Source organism: Capsicum annuum, chromosome 5, assembly GCF_002878395.1.
Source record: "Capsicum annuum cultivar UCD-10X-F1 chromosome 5, UCD10Xv1.1, whole genome shotgun sequence".
Lineage (NCBI taxonomy): Eukaryota > Viridiplantae > Streptophyta > Magnoliopsida > Solanales > Solanaceae > Capsicum > Capsicum annuum.
The window spans coordinates 180,447,864-180,469,654 of record NC_061115.1 but is presented as its reverse complement, the minus strand read 5'-3'; positions in this window follow the sequence as shown (position 1 = coordinate 180,469,654).

The window sequence follows — 21,791 nt, the reverse complement described above, 5'->3', positions numbered from 1 at the left end:
TACCTTTTGTAGTTTCTTTGTGATTTCAAAGTTTTCAAAGTCGTCCAAGTCAAGACTGCTTGATTCCTTATCCTTTTGTTTATCCTTGTCTTTGAACCCTACTATAGATTTTGTTCTCTTCTTGATGACCATCCAGGCTTGAAAGTCATTTAACTATACAAAGAATTTGAATTTGTTCTTCCAATGTGAGTAGTGTTGTCTATTGAAGTATGGTAGTCTTGTTGATGAGTTTCTATCTTAAAGGAGTGCTCCTGGAATAAGACAGTTGTCTATTTGATCTTTACTCACGTGCGGTTAATCAATATTTTAGTGAGAGCAACTCTGATACCAATTAAAATTCAAGAGGGGGATGAATTGAGAACTTTTCTGAGTCGACTGATCAGCCTTGACAGTGAACTCACCTGCAGGTTTGTATACTAAATAAAATAGAATAAGACTGAAAGCATAAGTAAATAAGTAAAAACACACATCTTTATCCTAGTTTGGATCACTGGTGTGGTGCCTACTCTAGTCCCCTTAGATTACAAGAACTTTCTTTAGAGCTTTCAATGAGAGAATGGGATTACAAAGATGTTGTACAATTTCTGAATCTTATTTTTTTAGTTAGATCTTCTAACACAGCCTCAACTGTATAACTAAGTTAACTCAATCTTTCTCTTTTTATAACTATTATAAATTGAAAATTACCAAGTTTTATGAACACTAAATATTGAGACACACTAAGAGTTTCCTAGGAAGTTGTGAGCTTGTCTTCAATCTTTAATCTTCTTTTTATATCCTTCATCTATCTAGCTTCTTTGATCTAAAATAAAAACGCAAGGGATTTCTTCTCCATCAAGGATTTGAATTGATTCTTTGATTGAGGATTCATATGGTACGTCCATATCATATATGTCCGTATGCATGATATGATCTTCCTTTCTTGGATATAGACTCATAATCATACATGTCCATATCATAGCAGATATGTCCAAGTAGAAGGTGTGATTTTCCTTTCTTCTGTGGTTCCTTGTGAAACCTGCTTTCCATGTTTGTTCTGTAATTGCCTTTAGTACGGTTGAATTCCTTGTAGTTAGGGATCTAATAAGATCTTCTCATAATGCTATTCCAAATCCAGCTTCGACTTCCTTGTAGTTAGGGGGATCTTGTGAGATGCTATTCCAAGTTTAGCTTCAAGGATGATCCTTCTTGCCTTGATTACATCTTTTGTGTATCCTTTATGTTTTCCTTTATTAGTTTGTCATTATTAAAACATATTATGTCAATATAGGAGGCTAACAGAAGGAAGTATAATTTCTTGGTATTCATACAAACTGAGTGAAATATAGGGCACCAGAAGAAAAAAGATCCGGATAGGAGATATCTATTTGTTGAGAATATGTTTAAACATGTTAGCACTCTTATTTTACGTTATGCTTTTCTAGGATTCATCTTTTGGAGATTTCTACATGTGAAATATAGAGAACTTCTTGTACTGTTTATTTATATATTTTTTTTAAAATTAACTTATATAGTATTGGCTGAGATGAGTTTATATGGAGTAACATGGTAAGTGAGGATTCACATAGCCAATCAGGGGTGGATCTATTCATTGTCGTGGGGGTGGCACACCATCTGCAAACTTCGACGGAAGCTCTATGTATATAGGTATATATATATATATATAGTGATATAGTCAAATATTAAATTTGCCACCCATAATACTAAAACACTATTTAGTGCAAGTGGAAAAGCTTCACTTTTATTGCCCATAGGTCGTGTGTTCGATCCCAGTTTACGTCATTTATTTTTTAATACTAATATAGTCAAATATTAAATCGGTCACCCATAATACCAAAGCACTATCTAGTGCAAGTGGTAAAGTGGCACTTTTATTCTCCATAGGTTGTGTGTTCGATCCCGATTTGCAATATTTGTTTTTAAAATTATTTTTTGTGATGCTTTGTTGACTAAAACAGGGTAATTAATAGTAATATTATTGAAAGATCAAGTTTTGTCTTTTTATTATTGTTTTTTTTAATTAATTGGTTGGTTAATTGTCCTATATATCAAAAAATGAATAATTTGATTAATTTAATCGATAAGCAGTGGCGGAGCCAGAATTCAGCGAAGGATGTGAAAATTTTATTCTTAGCTATGTTAAGAGTGTGCAAAATTAAATATACACTCATTATGATTAACATTTAACCTCTATTCACCACATAATTTTTCGACGAAGGGTGTACATCTGACCACTTTTCGTCGAAGGTGACTCCACCCCTATCGATAAGTTTACTTGGCACCCAGAGAGTCTAAATCTTGGATCCGCCTCTGTAGCTAATCCCAACTTATTTGGACAAAGGTGCTTTTATTGACTGTCATTGTATTTTCTATAGACTAATTGTCTGATGTGTAGATATTGGTAATTGTCATTATAATCATTTTGATGTTTAGCGTGAAATTGTTTAATATGTTATAATACTTAACTCTGTGGATGGATGTCAGCTATGTTGTGGTTCCTTGTATTTATAGTTCAGGAGTAATATCTCTTAGCTAAACAAAGTTTCAATGGAAAATCCTTGTATAGAGAGTTGTGCTATAGTTTTCACTATCCTCCCTCTATGAAGAGATGAATGAATTTGTTCATTTTTACCATGTTTCAGTTTGAATTTGGATACCTGTCTTATTCTTATTGTTGCACTGCAGGTCTATGTTGCTAGGACTCTTCAAAAATAAAAAATGTCAGTAGTTGCATTTCGGATTCTCCTAAAGTAGTATACTTTTGGATAATCCAACACGGGTGCAACATTGAAAGTGAAGAGTCCAAACAAATTTCGAAGAGTAGGAACAACTTAGCTGCAGATTATTCATCCAATTCATGATGAAACTTTGTACTTGATCACAGAGCTTAAAAGAAGACTCAATGAAGAATATGGTCATAATATTCTGTTATTTCCTTACCATTTTTTTGCATGACATATTAGGAAATAGTTTCTCAGACTGCACCTTGTAATAGCTGTTCTCTCATATTATATGTTTTGCACTCAATGAACCACGGACTTTTGTTCAAAAATTAGGTGAAGCAGTTTTTATTCCTGATGGATGTCTTCTTCAAACCAAAAATTTAAAGGTATGCAGTAGGTTCATCTTTCTATCCTAAGTGTCCGTGGCTCATTTTTTTCAGCCTTTCTAACATCAATTTTTAATACTCCCTCCATCTCAAAATAAGTATTACCTTTGAAATCCAAGATAAAAATTAGCATGTGTTTTCCAACTATACTCTTGTGTAATATGTGTTTAATAGTGTTCAATTTTCAAAAGACATTTATGGAATGGGGGTAGTTTAATAAACTATGCACTATATTTATTAATATCTTAATAAACATGATTTTTGTTAGTCTGGCACTTAATTTAGAATGAAGGAATTAGTTTTAGGGAAGTCCGGTTGCACAAAATATGATAATTCTCTTTCCTAGCAACCTCTGCTTATAGGCTCCTGTCATAGTCTTTCATATTGCTAATTTAGAAGTATTCTCTTATCCAATTACAACTTCTTGAATGGAACCTTTTCTAATGCTTTGTGCAGTGTGTGAAAAAGATAAAAATAAAATTAGGTATTTCTAACTTGAGTGTCTACAAAAATGGATTTCAACCCGACAACTTTTGGGGCATAGATCAGTGGTGTGGCTACATTTGACGCAGGGGTGGCCATTCGAACACCCTTTGTCGAAAAATTATACTTTGCATATAGAAAATAATTATGTATATAGGTTAAAAACCACTTTTTTAGTTTTGAATATTCTAAGCAAACTTTCTAACTTTGCCACTGGCATTTTGAATATTCTAAGCAAACTTTCTAACTTTGCCACTGACATAAATGCTATTGAGGTATACAAGAAAGCTCTGTACATGCAAACATTTGTCTTTGTTTGTCAGAAATCCTTTTCATATGTTAATATATTTCAACAGAAGTTGTAAAAATCAAATATCTAGTTTGAAATGAATTATGAAATTTTATCAATCATTCAAATATCAGGATAGATAACTATTGTCTTGATTTTCTCAAAGTACGCATCATTTGGTAGTTAGTTGTCTTCTTATGGATGTGTCTCTTCCCGCACATATGTGATTTACATTAATAGGCTTTAGTTTAGTGAACGATAAGTCTAACTAAATCGTAAGCTCAGCTCTTTGATTTCTGGTGTTGTCGTCTTTCTAATCCTACATCAATATTGTTGTTGCTTTTGTTTCACCTAAATATGTTAATGAGTGCATCGATCTGATCAAGGAGTTGTTGGATTTTGTTTGATATAAATTATTAATAGTAAGTATTTTTACAAAAAGTGTCTCTATGAAAACGTGATGACTTTTAGTGAAAGGTTGTCCTTTCATCTTTTAGTTACCTTAGTTCTATTTGGATCCCCATCTCTTTTGATTTCAATGTATTACCGAAAATTTTTACAGAGATCAAGTTTACATTTTTTCCCAATGAATTCTTTTCTTCTCAAAAAAGATCAAGTTACCATCATGTAATTGTCCAAAGTCAAAAGACTATGCAGATCACTTTTTGAATTAAGGCTAATTCAATTTTTAAGTGGTTTAAGTGATTCATATGACTTAGCAAGGAGAAAGATTTTGTTGAAGGGTGTTACACCTATACTTAATCAAGCATATTCCATGATACAGGTAAATAGAGGATGAAATACAATACTTGACTTGTGGAGTTGTTGTTACTGAGAAGAAAGATCCTATCTCAATACAGGTAAATAGAGAACTGAGCAGAAGTCATGGCATCAAGGATACAAAGAAAGAAAACGTGACTACTTTCATTTTAAGGGACATGCAAGAGAAAATTGCTACAAGTTGATAGGCTACCCAAATGAGTGGAAGAAAATTGCTACAAGTTGATAGGCTATCCAAATGAGTGGAAGCGAAGGAAGAAGAACAACTACAACAATAGTGGTTCAAGAGGATATAATCAGGGATTTGGAAGAAAAAATGGACATGGAAATCAATACACAGGTCAATTTAATTCACAAATTAACTTTACTGATGCAGAACATCATGATTCAACTAATCATGAAAGAAGCAAAAAAATCAACAATGCTACTTTAGTAAAAGGACAAGCTTTCACAGATGGAGAATATAAGCAGATTATGGAGATGTTGAACAAAGATTCCTAAGATGTAAAGAAAACAAACATGTTAGGTATAGTTGCATGTTCACTATCTCATATTAAGTCACAACAATGGATAGTTGACTTTGGTGCTACTCATCATATAACTGCAAATGACACTATGTTGTCAACTAGCAAAATAGTTAGAATAGGAATGGACAAGGTGAATCTACCTAATGGTGCTGAAGATGATATTTCACATACTGGGGAAGCTATGATTTTTCAGAATGCAACCATGAAAGATGTGTTATCTTTTCCTGACTTCAAGCTAAATTTGTTGTCAGTATCCAAGATCACTAGACAATTGTCTTTTTTTTATATTCTTTTACCTAACTTCTATGTGTTCTGGGACTTTTACTATGGCAAGGTAAGGGGGACTGATAGAGAAAGAGGAGGCTTATATATCCTGAGAAGTGAATGTGAAAGTGGACTCATCATACGGACAAAGAAAGCAAATAAATTTGGTTGCAGAGGTTACTATGAAGGATATTAGCCTTTGGCATAGAAGACTTGGACATCCATCTGTTCAAGTACTAAAATATTTAGATCTTGTACATTATAATAAATACATAGAGTTGTTGAATAAGTTTCATATATGTCCATTGGCCAGACCAACCAGGTTTACATTTCCTATTAGTGATACTAGATCTATTGTATGTTTTTACATTGTACATATGGATCTTTAGGGACCTTATAAAACTCCAACTTTTGATAAAAATTTCTATTTCTTAACAATTATGGATGATTACAACATATGCACTTGGGTACATTTATTACAACTGAAATTTGAAACTATCATGGCTCTTAAACGTTTCTTGATAATGATCAAAACTCAGTTTGGGACTACTATCAAGACTATAAGGTCAGACAATGGAACAGAGTTTTTCAACTCAAAATTCTTAGACTTGTTCACATCTTTAGGAATTTTGAATCAAAGTAGTTGCTCTCACATACCACAACAAAATGGTGAGGTTGAGAGGAAACATAGATAAATTTTAAACATTGCTAGAGCTATTAGGTTTCAGTCTCATATACCTATCAGGTTTGGGGAATACTTATTCAAAGTGCAATATATTTGATGAACAGATTACCATTATCTTCTATTGATTATAAGAGTCCTTATGAACTGTTGTTCTCCAAAGTTCCCTCCTTAGTGCATTTAAGGGTGATTGGTTGCTTATGTTATGCCTCAGTTCTACCTAAAGAAGATAAATTTTCTAAGAGAGCAAGACCTGTAGTGTTGATAGGATATTCTACCTCACAAAAAGGTTATTTGTTAATAGACTTAAACACCACAAGTTGTTAGTAAGTAGAAATGTTGTATTTCAAAGAATGTGTTTCCATTTTTCACTAAACAAAGTGATGATAACATATGAGATTTCATCCAATCATACAAAGATGATACCAATGAAATAGATTCAGATATATCTGCAGTCCAAGGTGTAGAGGAGTTGGTTCAAGATAATGCAGAACTTGATCACTTTACTGAAGTATTTACATAAGTGCAGTTAGACATATCTATGCCAGTCATCACAGAAACTAGTGATTCTCAGCCTCAACCTAGAAGAACAACAAGAGCCAATAAAGAACCTATTTGGTTGAAAGACTATGCTACTGCAAGAAAGAATAAAGGAACTAGATATTTGCAAACTATCTATCTTATGACTACACTTTACTCACATATCAATTTTATGTCAATAATTTTTCGGCTCTAGTAGAGCTATAAAGGTTCAGTGAAGTTATTGCAAATGAGAGATAGATTCAAGCCATGAAGTTAGAGATTTAAGATCTTAAAGACAATCATACCTAGGAGGTGGTGGACCTACCACTAGGAAAAAATGTCATAGGACCAAGATGGGTGTATAAAATCAAGTACAAAGCAAATGGTGATATTGAAAAGTTTAAATCAAGACTAGTAGCCAAGGGCTATAGTCAACAGGAAGGTCTAGAATATCATGGCACTTTCTCACTTGTTGCCAAGATGGTGATTGTTAGGTGTGTAATAGCTCTAGCATCTTCTAAAGGATGGTATTTGTACTAGATGGATGTGTTCAATATTTTTTGCAAGATGATCTAGATGAGGAAGTCTACATGTAGATGCCTGAAGGATTCCAGCAAAAGAGGCAACACAAAATATACAGGTTGCTTAAGTCATTGTATGGGATTAAACAAGCCTCAAGACAATGGAATATTAAGCTTACTTAATCTTTGTTGAAGGCTAGTTTTACCCAGAGTGGATATGACTACTTTCTATTTACATTGAAGAAAGTAGAAAGATTGGTGATCATCTTAATTTATGTGGATAATTTGCTCATTACTGGTGATAATGAGTCTATGATTACAGAAGCTAAGGAAGCACTGCATCAACATTTCAAGCTCAAGGACTTAGGTGAGCTTAAATATTTTCCAGGCATTGAGATATTAAGATGAAAACAAGGGATTATCTTGAATTAGAGGAAGTACTTGCTTGAATTGATCTCAGAGACTGGTCTTGCTGGTGCAAATCCTGCACTTACTCCCTTGGAGTCCAATGTTAAGTTGACAGCTATAGAGTTTGATAAAAATGCAGGAATAACAAATGATATAGTTCTAAAGGATGTGTCTCCTTATCAAAGATTGGTTGGAAAACTCATGTATGCCACAATTACTAGACCTGGTATCAGCTATGTTGTTCAGACCTTAATTCAATATATGCAGATACCTAAAAGATCACATTTATAGGTCACACACAGAGTTTTTAGATACTTGAAAGGCACAGTAGGACAGGGTATTTGGATGAAGACTTAGAGAACTATAGGCCTAATTTGCTGGTGTGTCTGTGATTGGGTAGCATATCCCAATGCTAGAAGGTCTGTCACTGGTTATGTGATAGTATTTGGTGAAACATTGATGTCATGGAAATAAAAATGAAGCAAACAATCTCTAGAAGCTCGACTGAAGCTGAATATAGAAACATGGCTTCAGTAGTGACTGAACTAACTTGGTGGATGGTTTATTCTCAGATTTAGTTGTTTTATTCACAAACCTATCACAGTGTTAAGTCATAGTAAGTTAGTTATCTAGTTGGCAGCCAAGCTTATATTTCATGAGAGAACAAAACATATAGAGATTGATTGCCACTGCATTAGGGACAAGATCAAGACTGAACTAGTCAAGACTATGTATGTTCCTACACAACATCACGTGGAGGATATGTTGACCAAGAGCTTGAGTCATGAGTAGCACTCTCATCTACTTGGAAAGATTGGTGTGCTTAACATCTTGCACCTCTCAGCTTGAGGGGGAGTGTTGAGATTATAGAACAAATTAGCATTAGTTAGCATTGATGAAAGAAGTTTAACATTTTGTTTACTGTTTCATTGTATTAGATATTGCTACATTGCCTAAGATGTACAACCGATTGGATAAGTTGGTTGAAGTTAATTTTAACAACTTGCCAGCTCAGCTAGCTAAGAGGGTGACAACCAGGTAGCTTCTAGATGATTCTAGAGAATTGGTTCTACTCTATAAATAGCTTCTAAGTCACTCAAATGTTGCATTCTGTAACTGCATTTTCTTTACATCAATGAAGATTTTTTATTTCCTTCTTACTCTTTCCTCTTCTATTCAATTGTGAGGGATATATATGAGATGCTAGCGTAGTGTTCGACACTTGCTTTTTAGAAGAATTTTTTCACTATTTTTTTTGTACAGAATTCTATAAGCTTATCATATTCATTAAAGTTATTTGTATACAATCTCAGAGCAATCTCGCAGAGGAGAAAGAGTAAATATCCTTTTTAGGAAAGTATTTCACACGTGTTTCAAGTCTCAAATTCTGTATTCGGTGTTCATAATTAACCTTTATCTTGTTTTCTTCGTCGTATCTTTTGTGTTCATGGAATATATTACCAACAATATAAAAATGACATTCAGTCGTGAAGAAAATTATACTTAGAAAGAAAAGATGATAAGCACAAAGTCGCATCGATGCTTCATTAGAGAAGAATTTGTCCACTGTTAAATGGAAAAAAATAAAAGGAATATTGATAAGGCTTCCTACAAAATGGACCAAAGGTATAAAAGTGTTTTGATATATGACCAAGAAAAGGAGGATGATAAATATGACTACTATAATGAGAGCAGTGAGACGATAAAGAAGGCAACTTCGATGGTGATGAAGAATACAACATGGTTTTCTTGTGTTCTGAGCTGAAGTCAAACGGTGTTACCACCGCACAACATTTTCAGTTTCAAAGCGACGGTTATAATTTTAATACGGATCAAGGAAAAAGAAGTGGCAGAACTGGGTTTTATGAAAACAGTTTTTTTTATCTGTTCGATCAAAGTGCTGCTTCAAAAATGGATTGATTTTTCTTTTTTGTTTCCAGTGGTTTTGGCTTTCTACAAAAGCTAACAATCAATTACATTAGCCATGGTTTGCTATAGAGATATAAAAATGGCGGTAGAAATTATAATATACCAAAGATCTACTGTGAAATTAATTAGCCATCCTAGGCTATGTGGAAATTATGGATTGTTGTCAAGCAAGAGATTAAAGTTCAATTTGCTGCTGTGGTAAAATCATTTAAAGCGGGGCAACATTGTTAAGATGTTGGTTGAACTCTTCTTTTAATGTTTTTCTTTATAGGGAATAACTAAGAAGACATTTCTCCGAGACGTGACTATGAATCCAAAAGAGCGGAATAGGCGTCCATTGTCAGACAGGGCACTAGTTGAAGTCGTAAAAAGGTTGTTGAAGAGGTCAAATTTCAAATTAGGAGATTAGACATGCTGGTTGACAATGTGTTTATGGAGAAAACTTAGAATGAAGATTAAAAGGTGTTGGTTCTAGCAATGAAGAGTGGGCCCCAAAAGCTAAACAATATTAAGATAGCAAAAGACGAAAGTTGTAAAATGATATTCGAAGAGAGAGTTGCAACAAATCGGATTACAAATTGGGTTGTGTTTTCTTTATTCTACTTATTATTTATTTATAAATTTATATCCTTTATGATTTTATGAAATTTATTTTTATGATATAAATATTAGGGTAAAATAATACATTTCTGATGATCTTTAAATGTTTAATAATTTTAGAAATTTTTTTTATATGATCATTGTGATTCATTTATTCTTGCATAAAGATTATATGTGAATTTTACTATCAAATTGTCGGATGATATGAAATATTATATTGTTTATAAGTACGCATATATACTTGAAAATTATTATAAATGAATATGAAATTTAGAGAACACGAGTTGGTAAATTTAGTTTTCTCTATATGTGATATGAAAAGGCATTTGATATCTTCTAAGTATAGGGTGTTTGACATGTGACTAAAATGCAACATCAAAATGAGTATGTATCTAATATATTTGAAAAACATAAACTATTTGAGATAATCAGTATGCCTTGACTTTATGATTCTTAATGAATATTATTGATGTGTTGATCATAAGAAATGATACAAAAGACCATAATAGAGACAAAAAGGTATTTACTTTTTACATTTAAAATGACGGAACTTGGACAAATTAATATGATATGTTGTGTATCAAGATTAAATAAAATAATGGGAGTTATGTGTTGAATAAAATCTCATTACATTGAGAAAGTGCTGAATAAATTGTCACTTACAATAAAGTAGACAATATCCTATTTTATCCAAGATTGAGTTAATATGATGAAAGAATTTTGACTTAACTTGTGTAAACAAGTGTTATTGGAAAGTCCAATAGTTGAATTTTGATTTTCGAGAACTAAAGATTTGAGAAATTCTAAGTTTCATACTACTTTATAAAATACATCGATACAAGTTGGTATTGAATATGGGAGAAAGATAAATTTATCATGTGATGGATATTTTCTTTTGAGGAGGTACAATTTCTTGAAATCAAGAAAACCTTGCAGTAGTAGAAGCAAGCAAAGCAAAGGAGTTGAACGGTTGAGAGATTTTAAGAGAATCCATTGATTTTGTAAAATGTGAGCTCAACTTTGTGATAGTCAGGTCACTCTAACTCAAGTATATAAAGATTATATAATGGAAAATCAAAACGCATGAGTTATTTTGACATGATTATGGGAGAAAGTTGATTCAAGATGGAATAACTTCTATCACATTGGTGAAGCCAAAAGAATTTGACTAATCTATTTACTAAGTTTCTTAAAAGGATGTTTTTGAATACAACTTCAAGTTTGATCATATTGAAACTCCTTATTTAGGTTCACCAATAATGACAATCCTACCCGACACCATGAAATGAACAGTTATGGGTTCAAAGGATAATAACAAGTTATTGATGCGGGGATGTTTTGATACTAGAGTAAGATAGACTAGTCTTAGTTGTCATAGGTGAGAGAGTTGAGTTCTAATACTCTTAATGAGTTCAGTTCAGGAAACAAATGTCTGATATATGACAAAAATATTAAAATAACTCCATCTATATGAACAAAGAAGTGGTTTCTCTTCGATTGCGAGTTGGAGTTGCTTTTATAAATGTTCATGAATATTGGATAGCACATGGCCATAAAACTTCTAAGCAAGTTGAGTGGAAAGCAGGAATAAAATGCTTAGGTATGTAGTGTCACTGATGTTATAACAAGGAATAATACGTTCAAGGCTATTATGCTGTGTGGAATTTTGATTTTGTCTTGTGAAATTGCACCAAGGGACTATTCAAATCGAAAGATACGTTACTCTATGCATGGCATGACATGATCTTTGTGTCCTAATTTATATTTAAGCAAGTGGAGATTGTTGAAATTTGTTTAAAATAAATTATTAATAATAAATATCTCTATAAAAGGTATCTTTTAGTAAAAAGTTATCTCATTTCATCTTTGTTGTTTTCGGGTACACAAAAATTTGTATTTTGACAAAACAACTTCTACACAAGTTCAAGAATAAATCAAGAACACTTATGAAGTTTTCAATACCTTCCACACAAGATAAAAAAATGATCTTTCAAAGAAGTGTATTTTCAGTATTTTAAAGAAAATTAGATGAAGCAGAAAAAGTCAAGTTGTCTGAATTCACGGAGTGTCCTTAAGGAAATAATTCCCCTCAAGTACCCGAGGTTGTGGAATTTTTCTCTCAGGATAAAATGGCTTAACAATATGACTGTAGTGGTACCTCAAATGATCGGATTCTCGTTGAACTTACTCAACAGTTAGATGATCACACGAAGTATTTTAGAAGACAAGAGATGTTTTTAAGTGCAGAAAAATTCGTACTAAACCTGTGGAAAAATACAAGTTTATATAGACTTTAAGTGCCCCTTCTAAAAGGTGGCAATGGTTCACCAAAAAGGTATATCCTTTTTGAACACTTATGTCTGTCCATTCAAAAGAGTGTGTCTTTTTTTAACAGCCAAAACCATCCAAACAGTCATACCTTTTTCCAAAATAGTGTGTCTTTTACTCGAAGAATTGTGTCCCTTTTAAGTAACTTTTCATTTTTTATTTACACCAATTGAACCCAACAATCCCTTACATGAATGAAAAATGGCTACTCTTTGTAAAATTTTACGGACAAGTATGTGATCATGAAGCAAAGACCGATTACATCTGGATAAGTGGGTTTCCCTTTGAACTTTTCGTAGTGAACATGCATTGAATGCACTCGGTCAATCAGTAGATTTAATATCTTTGAACCGTTGAGCTTTAATGTACACCTAGACAACATATGTCACACAACCAGATTTTTACTATTTATGGTTCTTACGATTTTATTCGTTTCAGCCATGAACACGTCCTAATCTCATGAGAGCTTAGAGAATAGGCCTTTAGTAACATTTTCCTTGAAGAGGCTTTAACTTCGCCCTCATATAGGTGATTTTTAAATGTTCAATATTATAGATTAAACTATTTGGTCAAAGCTGCCAAATTTAGCTAATCATTAAAAGACTTCACACCATAAGTCATATCCTTATTTACTAAATATTATAAATATCATGAGAATGGGTTGGTTATATTAACAATGTTGAACCTGTCAGACACAACTTTATTTGATCTCCTTGAACCTAGCTCTTGGGATCTACAATCTACTAGGTAGAGTTACTGCTATGCTGACTTGTCCTAGGTCGTAAACCCATTTTCTTGGATGTCCTCTCAACTCCTTCTCTAGATAGTCCTTTTGTAATTGGATCCAACACATTATCCTTTGACTTCACATAGTCAAAAGTGATAATTCCACTATAGAGAAATTCTCTAACGGTATTATGTCTCTGTCTTATATGAAGAGATCTATCGTTGTACATCATGCTCCCTGCCCTACCTATAGAAGCTTGATCATCACAGTGTATACATACTGGTGCCAATGGTTTGGGCCAATAACGAATAACTTTTAAAAAATTTTGAAGTCATTCTGCTTCTTTGTCGGCTTTATCTAATGCGATAAATTCTGATTCCATTGTAGAGCGAGCAATACATGTTTGTTTTGATGATTTATAAGATACTGTTCCTCCACCTATAGTGAATACATATCCACTAGTGAATTTTACTTCATTCGATCCGGTGATTCAATTTGCATCACTATATCCTTCAAGTACCGTGGGATATTTATTATAATGCAAAGCATATTCTTGAGTGTATTTAAGATACCCCAAAACTCTTTTCATTGCCATCCAATGAGTTTTATTGAGATTACTCTTGTACCGACTCAACTTACTAATAGCCCATGCTATGTCTAGTTGTGGACAATTCATGATATACACTAAACATCCCAACACTCTTGCGTATTCCAACTGTGAGTCATTTTCACCCTTATTCTTTTAAAGTGTAAAGCTCACGTTCAATGGAGTCTTGGCAATACCAAATTCCAAATACTTGAATTTGTCAAGTACCTTTTTGATGTACTGAGACTGTGACAATTCCAATCCTTGTGGAGTTCTATAGATTCTTATTCCTAAGATCACATCCTTAACTCCAAGGTCTTTCATATCAAACTTTCTCTCAAATATTTATTTTGTAGCATTTATGTCTAATATGTCTCTACTGATGATCAACATATCATCCACATATAAACAAACAATGATTTAGTGATTTGGAGTGTCCTTGATGTATACACATTTATCACATTCATTTATCTTGAATCTATTTGCCAACATGGTTTGGTCAAACTTTGCATGCCATTGTTTAGGTACTTGTTTTAGTCCATACAACGGCTTAACAAGTTTACACACCTTATTTTCCCTTCCTAGAACCATAAAACCCTCGGGTTGTTCCATATAGATTTCTTCCTCCAATTCTCCATTTAGAAATATTGTTGTCACATCCATTTGATGAATTTCAAGACCACATACCATCGCCAAGGCAATTAACATCTGAATTGATGTTATCCTTGTTACTGGAGAATGAGTATCAAAGTTATCAAGGTTTTCTTTCTATTTGAAGCCTTTTACTACAAGCCTTGCCTTGTATTTGTCAATAGTACCATCTGCTTTGATTTTCCTTTTAAAGATCCATTTTGAACCTAAAGGTTTATTTCTTGGAGAAAGATCAATCAATTTCCACGTATTTTTGCTTAAGATTGAATCAATCTCACTATTGACTGCCTCTTTCCAAAAGGATGAGTCTGACGACATCGCTTCTTTAAATATTTGAGGCTCATTTTCTAAGGAAATATTACAAAATCCTATCCAAATAAATTTGACATTCTTTGACGTGTACTACATCTTGGATTCTCATCCTTATGTGCATCCTCAGTTGGTTCGTGTCGAGGTTGTTTAGACCCCTACTAGACTATTCATGTCTAATTTCATGCGGATAAATATGTTCAAAGAATTCAACATTATCTGATTCAATTATCGTATTATCATTGATATCTAGATGTTCGGATTTATGAACTAAAAACTGACATGCTTTGCTACTTTTAGCATATCCTATGAACACACAGTCCACCATCTTAGGTCCTATCTTTACCCTTTTAGGCATAGAAACTTGAACCTTCTCTAGACACCCTCACACTTTGAAATATTTCAAGTTGGGTTCCCTCTCTTTCTATTTTTCATATAAAATTCACTGTGTCTTACTATGGGTCACTCTATTGAGTATTCGACTAGCTGTAAGGATAGTTTCCCCCATCAAATTTTATGGTAAATCTGAACTTATAATAAGGCTTTCATCATTTCCTTCAAGGTTTGGTTTTTTATTTCCGCAACTCTATTAGATTGAGGTAAATATGGGTCCGTAGTTTGATGGACAATTCTATTCTCTACACATATTTGCGCAAAGGGAGATTCATATTCTCCGCCTCTATCACTTCTTATAGTTTTGATCTTTTTCTCTAATTAATTTTCTACTTCTTTTTTGTATTGCCTAAACTCATCTATTGCTTCATGTTTACTATTTAACAAATAGACATAACAATATCTAGAGCAATCGTCAATAAAAGTTATAAAATACTTTTTTCCACCACGAGATGGTGTTGACTTCATATCACAAATGCTAGTGTGTATTAAGTCTAAGGGATTTAAATTTCTTTCAACAGACTTATACGGATGTTTAGCATACTTTAATTCCACACACGTTTGTTATTTTGATTTATTGCACTCAAAGTTTGACAAAACTTCTAAGTTAATAAGTTTTCGCAAAGTTTTGTAATTGAAATGTCCTAATCATTCATGTCATAAATCATTAGACTCAAGCACGTAAGAAGAAACTGAACTTTTATTGATTTCAATATTCATTACATTCATTTTGAATAGGCCCTCGGTGAGGTAGCCTTTTCCTACGTACACTTCTCCTTATTAAGTATAATTTTTCCAAAAATAAATACACATTTGAATCCATTTTTGTCAATAAGTGATACAGAAATCAAGTTCTTCCATAACTCCAGTACATACAGGACATTGTTCAAAGTCAACACTTTCCCTGATATCATTTTCAGGTAGACTTATCCTGCTCCTTATATATCTTCTTTTTGCCTTGAGCAGGAGCAAAAGAAACAAACAACTCCTTATTTTCACAAACGTGGTGGGTGGAACCGGAATTCATCCACCATTCTCGAGTATTTTCTACCAAGTTGCATTCAGACAGCATGGCGCACAGATCGTCCATTTCTTTCTTGGATTCAGCCACATTTGCTTGGTCCTTTTTTTCTCTTTCTTTGGGGTGCAACAATCTGTTGACTTGTAGCCAATCTTGCCATAGTTAAAGCATTTTTTCTTGAATTTCTTCTTAAGTTGATTGCTTTTCTGTCTAGCTTTTTTCCACTTTTTGGAGTTGTTTTGGTTATCTTCTATAATATTTGCTCCACTTATTGCAGAATTTTCCTTCGACCTTCTTTTCGCGGCTTTATTATCCTCTTCAATGCGCAGTCTTACTATAAAATCTTCGACTGACATCTCTTTTCACTTGTATTTCAAGTAGTTCTTGAAGTCCTTCTACATAAGTGGTAACTTCTTAATAATTGCTGCGACTTGAAATGCCTCGTTCACGATCAAACCTTCCGCGAGGAGATCGTGGGATGATTACTTGCAATTCCTGGACTTGCGATACAACAGACTTGCTTTCAATCATTTTAAACTCTAGGAATCTTGCAACGAAGAACTTTTTGGTTCCCGCATCCTCAGTCTTGTACTTCCTTTCCAGCGCCCCCTCCCTCCCCCCACAATTCTTTTATTGTCTTTGTCCCACTATACACATTGTATATTTCATCTTGGAGGCCTTTTAAAATGTAATTCCTGCATAGAAAATCTGATTGTTTCAAAGCCTCCACAATGACAAATTGCTCTTGGTTAAAGGTTTCCTCGGGAACCTTTGGAGTTTCTTCAAATGTGAACCTTTGAAGATAAAGAGTTGTAAGGTAGAAGAATATTTTTTGCTGCCACCTTTTGAAGTCAATACCCATAAATTTTTTGGGTTTCTCCATTGGTGTCATTGCCTTGTGGCAATACTAGTTGTGTTCACAGTCGTTGCAGTATCATGCACTTGACTATTAATAGTCATTTTCCTGTCACAACAAGACAATAACTTTAGTATATCAAAATACTATTAATAAAGTTGCAGAAACTTAAAATACGTCTTGTTTCTAGTTTAACGATGAAGTTTTTATGACTTCCAATCGTCAACCGAGTGATCTTTAACTTGTGATGAAGATTTTATTTCTTCAAATCACTAGTTAAGTTCAAATGGAGTAGAAAACTTAAAGCTTTAATCTCTAGAAACCAAGCAATACAGATTTCGAGAAAAAAAACTTTAGTGAAAAGAAAATTTCACCAAACAAGCAAAAAATATATATTTTTTTCCTCCAAAAATTTATTTCCTTAAGATTGTTGTTTTCGGGTACACAAAAATCTGTATTTTGGCAATACAACTTCAACATAAGTTCAAGAATAAATCAAGAACACTTATGAAGTTTCCAATACCTTCAACACAAGATCAAAAACAACCTTTCAAAGAAGTGTGTTTTCAGTATTTTAAAGAAAATTAGATGAAGCAGAAAAAGTCATGTCCTCCGAATTCACGGAGTATACTTAAGAAAATAATTCCCCTCAAGTACCTGAGATTGCGGAATTTTTCTCTCAGGATAAAATGGCTTAACAATCCGACTGTAGTGGTACCTCAAACAATCAGATTCTCTTCAAACTCACTCAATAGTTAGATGATCACACGGAGTATTTTAGAAGACAGAAAATGTTTTCAAGTGCAGAAAAATTCGTACTAAACCTAGGAAAAAATGCAAGTTTATATAGCCATTAAGTGCCCCTTCCGAAAGGTTGTAATGGCTCTCTGGAAAGGTGTAACCTTTCTGACCAGTCATGTTTGTCCATTAGAAAGAGTGTGTCTTTTCCGAACATCTACAACCATCTAAACAGTCATACCTTTTTTCAGTGGCGGATCCAGAATTTAGGGATCGTGGGTGCTTAAAAATTTTTAAAAAGAAATTCACCTCAATTAGGTTCGAACCCAAAACCTCCTTCCAATGAAGCACCTTAAGATCAACCTAAATGCCAATGCACCCAACCAACTTTTGGTTATAGTGGGTGCTTTTATATATTTTATATCTATTTTCATATATTCTCTATGTAATTATACCTATTCCGCGTCGAGTTTAGTTGGTTCCGGAGCACCCCAAAATAGAACTTAGGTCCGCCCCTACCTTTTTCCGAAATAGTGTGTCTTTTCCTCGAAGAGTTGTGTCCCTTCCAAGCAGCTTTTCATTTTCCATTCACATCAATTGAACCCAACAATTTTTTGGTTACCTTCGTTCTATTTAAATCCTACCCCTTTTGATTTCAACGTATCTTTTACAGAAAGCTTTTACAAAGGAACGGTGTTTACAACTCTACCCAATGAATTCTTTTCTTCTCCAGAAAGATCAAGTTTTGTAGTTCTTACTTTCCATAAGAATTTCTTCACTATTTGCTTAGTGCGGAATTCTATAGCCGTGTCATATCCACTAAAATTATTTGCATATAATCTCATAGCAATCTCATAGAGGAGAGAGAGCAAATATCATTTTTAGAAAAGTGTTCTACACGTGTTTCAAGCCTCAAATCAAGTATTCGGTGTTCATAATATTAACCCTTCATCTTGTGTTCTTCATATATTTTGTGTTCATGAAACATATTTCCAACAGGAGTTTCAACATCTTCCGAGAAATCATGATGCTAGGGAAGATAAGTTGGAGGTAAACCAATCCTTATTTCTCCTTCTTCCTCTTTGTTTTATGGAGGGGGGAATAAGAGGTATTCTTAACATGTGTAATGTTTTTTTTTGGATATTATGTTCTTTCCCTTAAAAGCATGGCCAAGAAAATATCTAACACATGTGGATTTTAACCATAAGCACCTAAAGATCACCGCCTTGGAGAAATTTTTATGGAAAGGTAAAATTCTAATGCCTGAAATGTAATTGTTTTGCGCAAATGTTACATGTTCTTGTTTCGTCGTTGTTCGTCTTTTTTCTGGACCTATTTTGATATACTTTGTTATCTGTGATTGTTTTTCATTTTGGCATCGAAAAGCTCTCTAACCATTTTCCCAGCATCCTCTGTTTTATCTTCTTACCAAGTAGCAATGTGTTTAAGTAGCTTCACACTCTGTGCAGCATTTCGCATTAGAGTCTTTGTTCTTAGATCCTTTCTCAAACTCCTCCTTAATTACTTTAATTATGATTTATATATATATGAGGCTTAAGGTTGTGCATCTCCAATACTTGTTTTGCAAGCTTTGCAGTCTGCAGAACTTGGATGTTGAAATGATATTCGGGTACATATTTTAATTAAGGAAAATTGTGAGAATTGTTCTTGTACTATCCAATATTGAACAACTTTGTCATCCTGTTAGACTTTGGGTCGAATATTACCCCGTCATGAAAAAAGATACCAACATTTTGCCATTGATAAATGTAGCTCCAACAGGAGGGTATATTTTAAGCCATAGATCATAGTCAAAAGTTGGCGACAAATTTGAACGTTTTTTCTCAAAGAATTTCAACATGTGGAGTCCATTAATTTGATGTGGAAGCCCCGTAAAGCCAAATACGTGACGATTTGCTGACGACAATGGTATGAATGGACCAAATGTGTAATGGAGTAAAATGTTGAGCAACTTCGGATGGTACAGGGGAAATTGGGACTTTCTCTATTTAATTATATCTGTAACGTTAAGTGTCTCACTGTAAACAGTGTTTCCATTTTTAGAGATCATATAATTCTGAATGTGCTGCTTCAGGTAAACAAAATAATTGTTCTTGCAGTAAGTCAAGCAGTTTGTCATTTTGAAGAGAACGTAGTAAGAATGCTGCTAGTTTTTCAGAGTTACGCCTTTTTTCGCTTTTTGTTTAAACATGAAACTTATATGTTAGATAATAGATACTAGTGGTCGCTTGGAAACTTATATGTTAGATACTCAAATCGAGAGTCTTTCAGAAACAACCTCTCTAGTCTCTACCTCCAAGAGGTAAGGATAAGGTTTGTGTACACTCTACCCTCCCTAGATCCCATTTATGAGACTACGTTGTGTTTGTTGTTGTAGCACTAGTGGCTTGGTTGCCGCATAATTGTTTTTTTCCTCTTTGAATCTCAAAAGATATTTACCTATTAATTTGTAGCTCTAAGGTAGATTGCCATACTTACCTCTGTTGCTTAAAACCTCCAAGAAATGTTGTTGCACCCATGTCAAATCTTCCAAAAATGCATAGCTTTGGGAAGATATGATACATAGGTCCAATGGTACTTTAGAGGAGTCCGAGTAACATAGGTTGTTTCTACCATTCTTTGTGGCTCTCTAGAGCATGCCAAGTACCCTTATGTTTACTTACATTTTCATTTGTTCCCTTAGATGCAGAAGGCACTCATAAGCAGGCATTGCTACTGGATTATCATCAGTTCTGATCAGTAAAAGTATAAATATGAGCAAATTAAACTCCCAACCTCTGTCATTAAGTGAAACTCTCCAGTATTTGCCTTATATTTCATTTCCTCTTTTCTAAGATATGCCACCACGAAGTACGCCAAAGCCTTCCTCCGTTTAGGAATATCTATCTATTGGCAAGACTGCCTAAAAAGAAGAATATATTGCTCCGAATGAAGATGACAGACCAAGAAAGTGACTTGTGCTGGTGAGAGGTACGTAGTAGAAACCTCCGGAATTAGTTAAGGTGTACGCAAATTGGTCCAGCCACCACCATTATTTAAAAAAAAGTGCATTTGCAACAACAATGATAGATATGGTCCAACTTCTCTTATGGTCACAATTATTAAAAACTTTTTCTTGCGCTTATGCCTTCAGATAATCCTCTTTTGGTTCTAGTGCTAGATATGTTTTGTAAGGTGAAATTAATAGTCCATTTGTACATAAATATTAATGTAAGCTGAGGCAAACTTTGGCTTTGGGCTTCTGTTGGAGCAAGCACCCTATAGCTATACGATTCATATCTTTTGATGGTTTTGGTCTCAAGATTTATTTGATGGGCACAACTAGTATTTTTTAGGCACGTAATAGTTTTAAAGCATCAAATACATGTCCTCAAGCCTCCATAAATGCCTTTCACAGTTTTTCCTTCATGCAGAGATGATAGACGTGAACAATTAGAAATTAAAGAAAAAAAAAACTTCCCAAATTTTATAATGTGTAGGAGAAGAGCAAGAGGTATGTTTTAACATTTGATAATAATATTGTCACTGAGTAAAGGATATCCTTTCAAATTCATTGAGAAGCAATTTGATGTTTACCTTTGCTTTTCAAAGATAATAAATAAAGTACAGGGCCAAACAATTCCTACGTAGGCTTGCACTTTCAAAAGGGATATCAATGTTCACAACAAGAGCTCCGGTTAATGATAGACCAACCAAAAAAAAAAAGGAAATGAAACACACACCAAGAATATCGTTTGTAAGAAAAAGTATTAGGTAACATGCTAGTTATATATTAGTACATGTTCTAATAGCATAAAAATGTAACTCGTTATACGTTTTAATTATCATACCAAATTTTGTTGTCCAAAGTTTTGCAGAGTCAGAGAATGTCTAATCAACATTTGAATAAGTGGATAGTTCATCTATTTTAAATTATTATTTTCTTGGTTGAATAGTTTGTGATACTCATTATAATGTGATATTGGATATAACTCATACCATATATAATATTCTCGGAATAAATGTGCAAAACACGTGCCAGAACAAGTTTATTAATGTGAGTGAAAA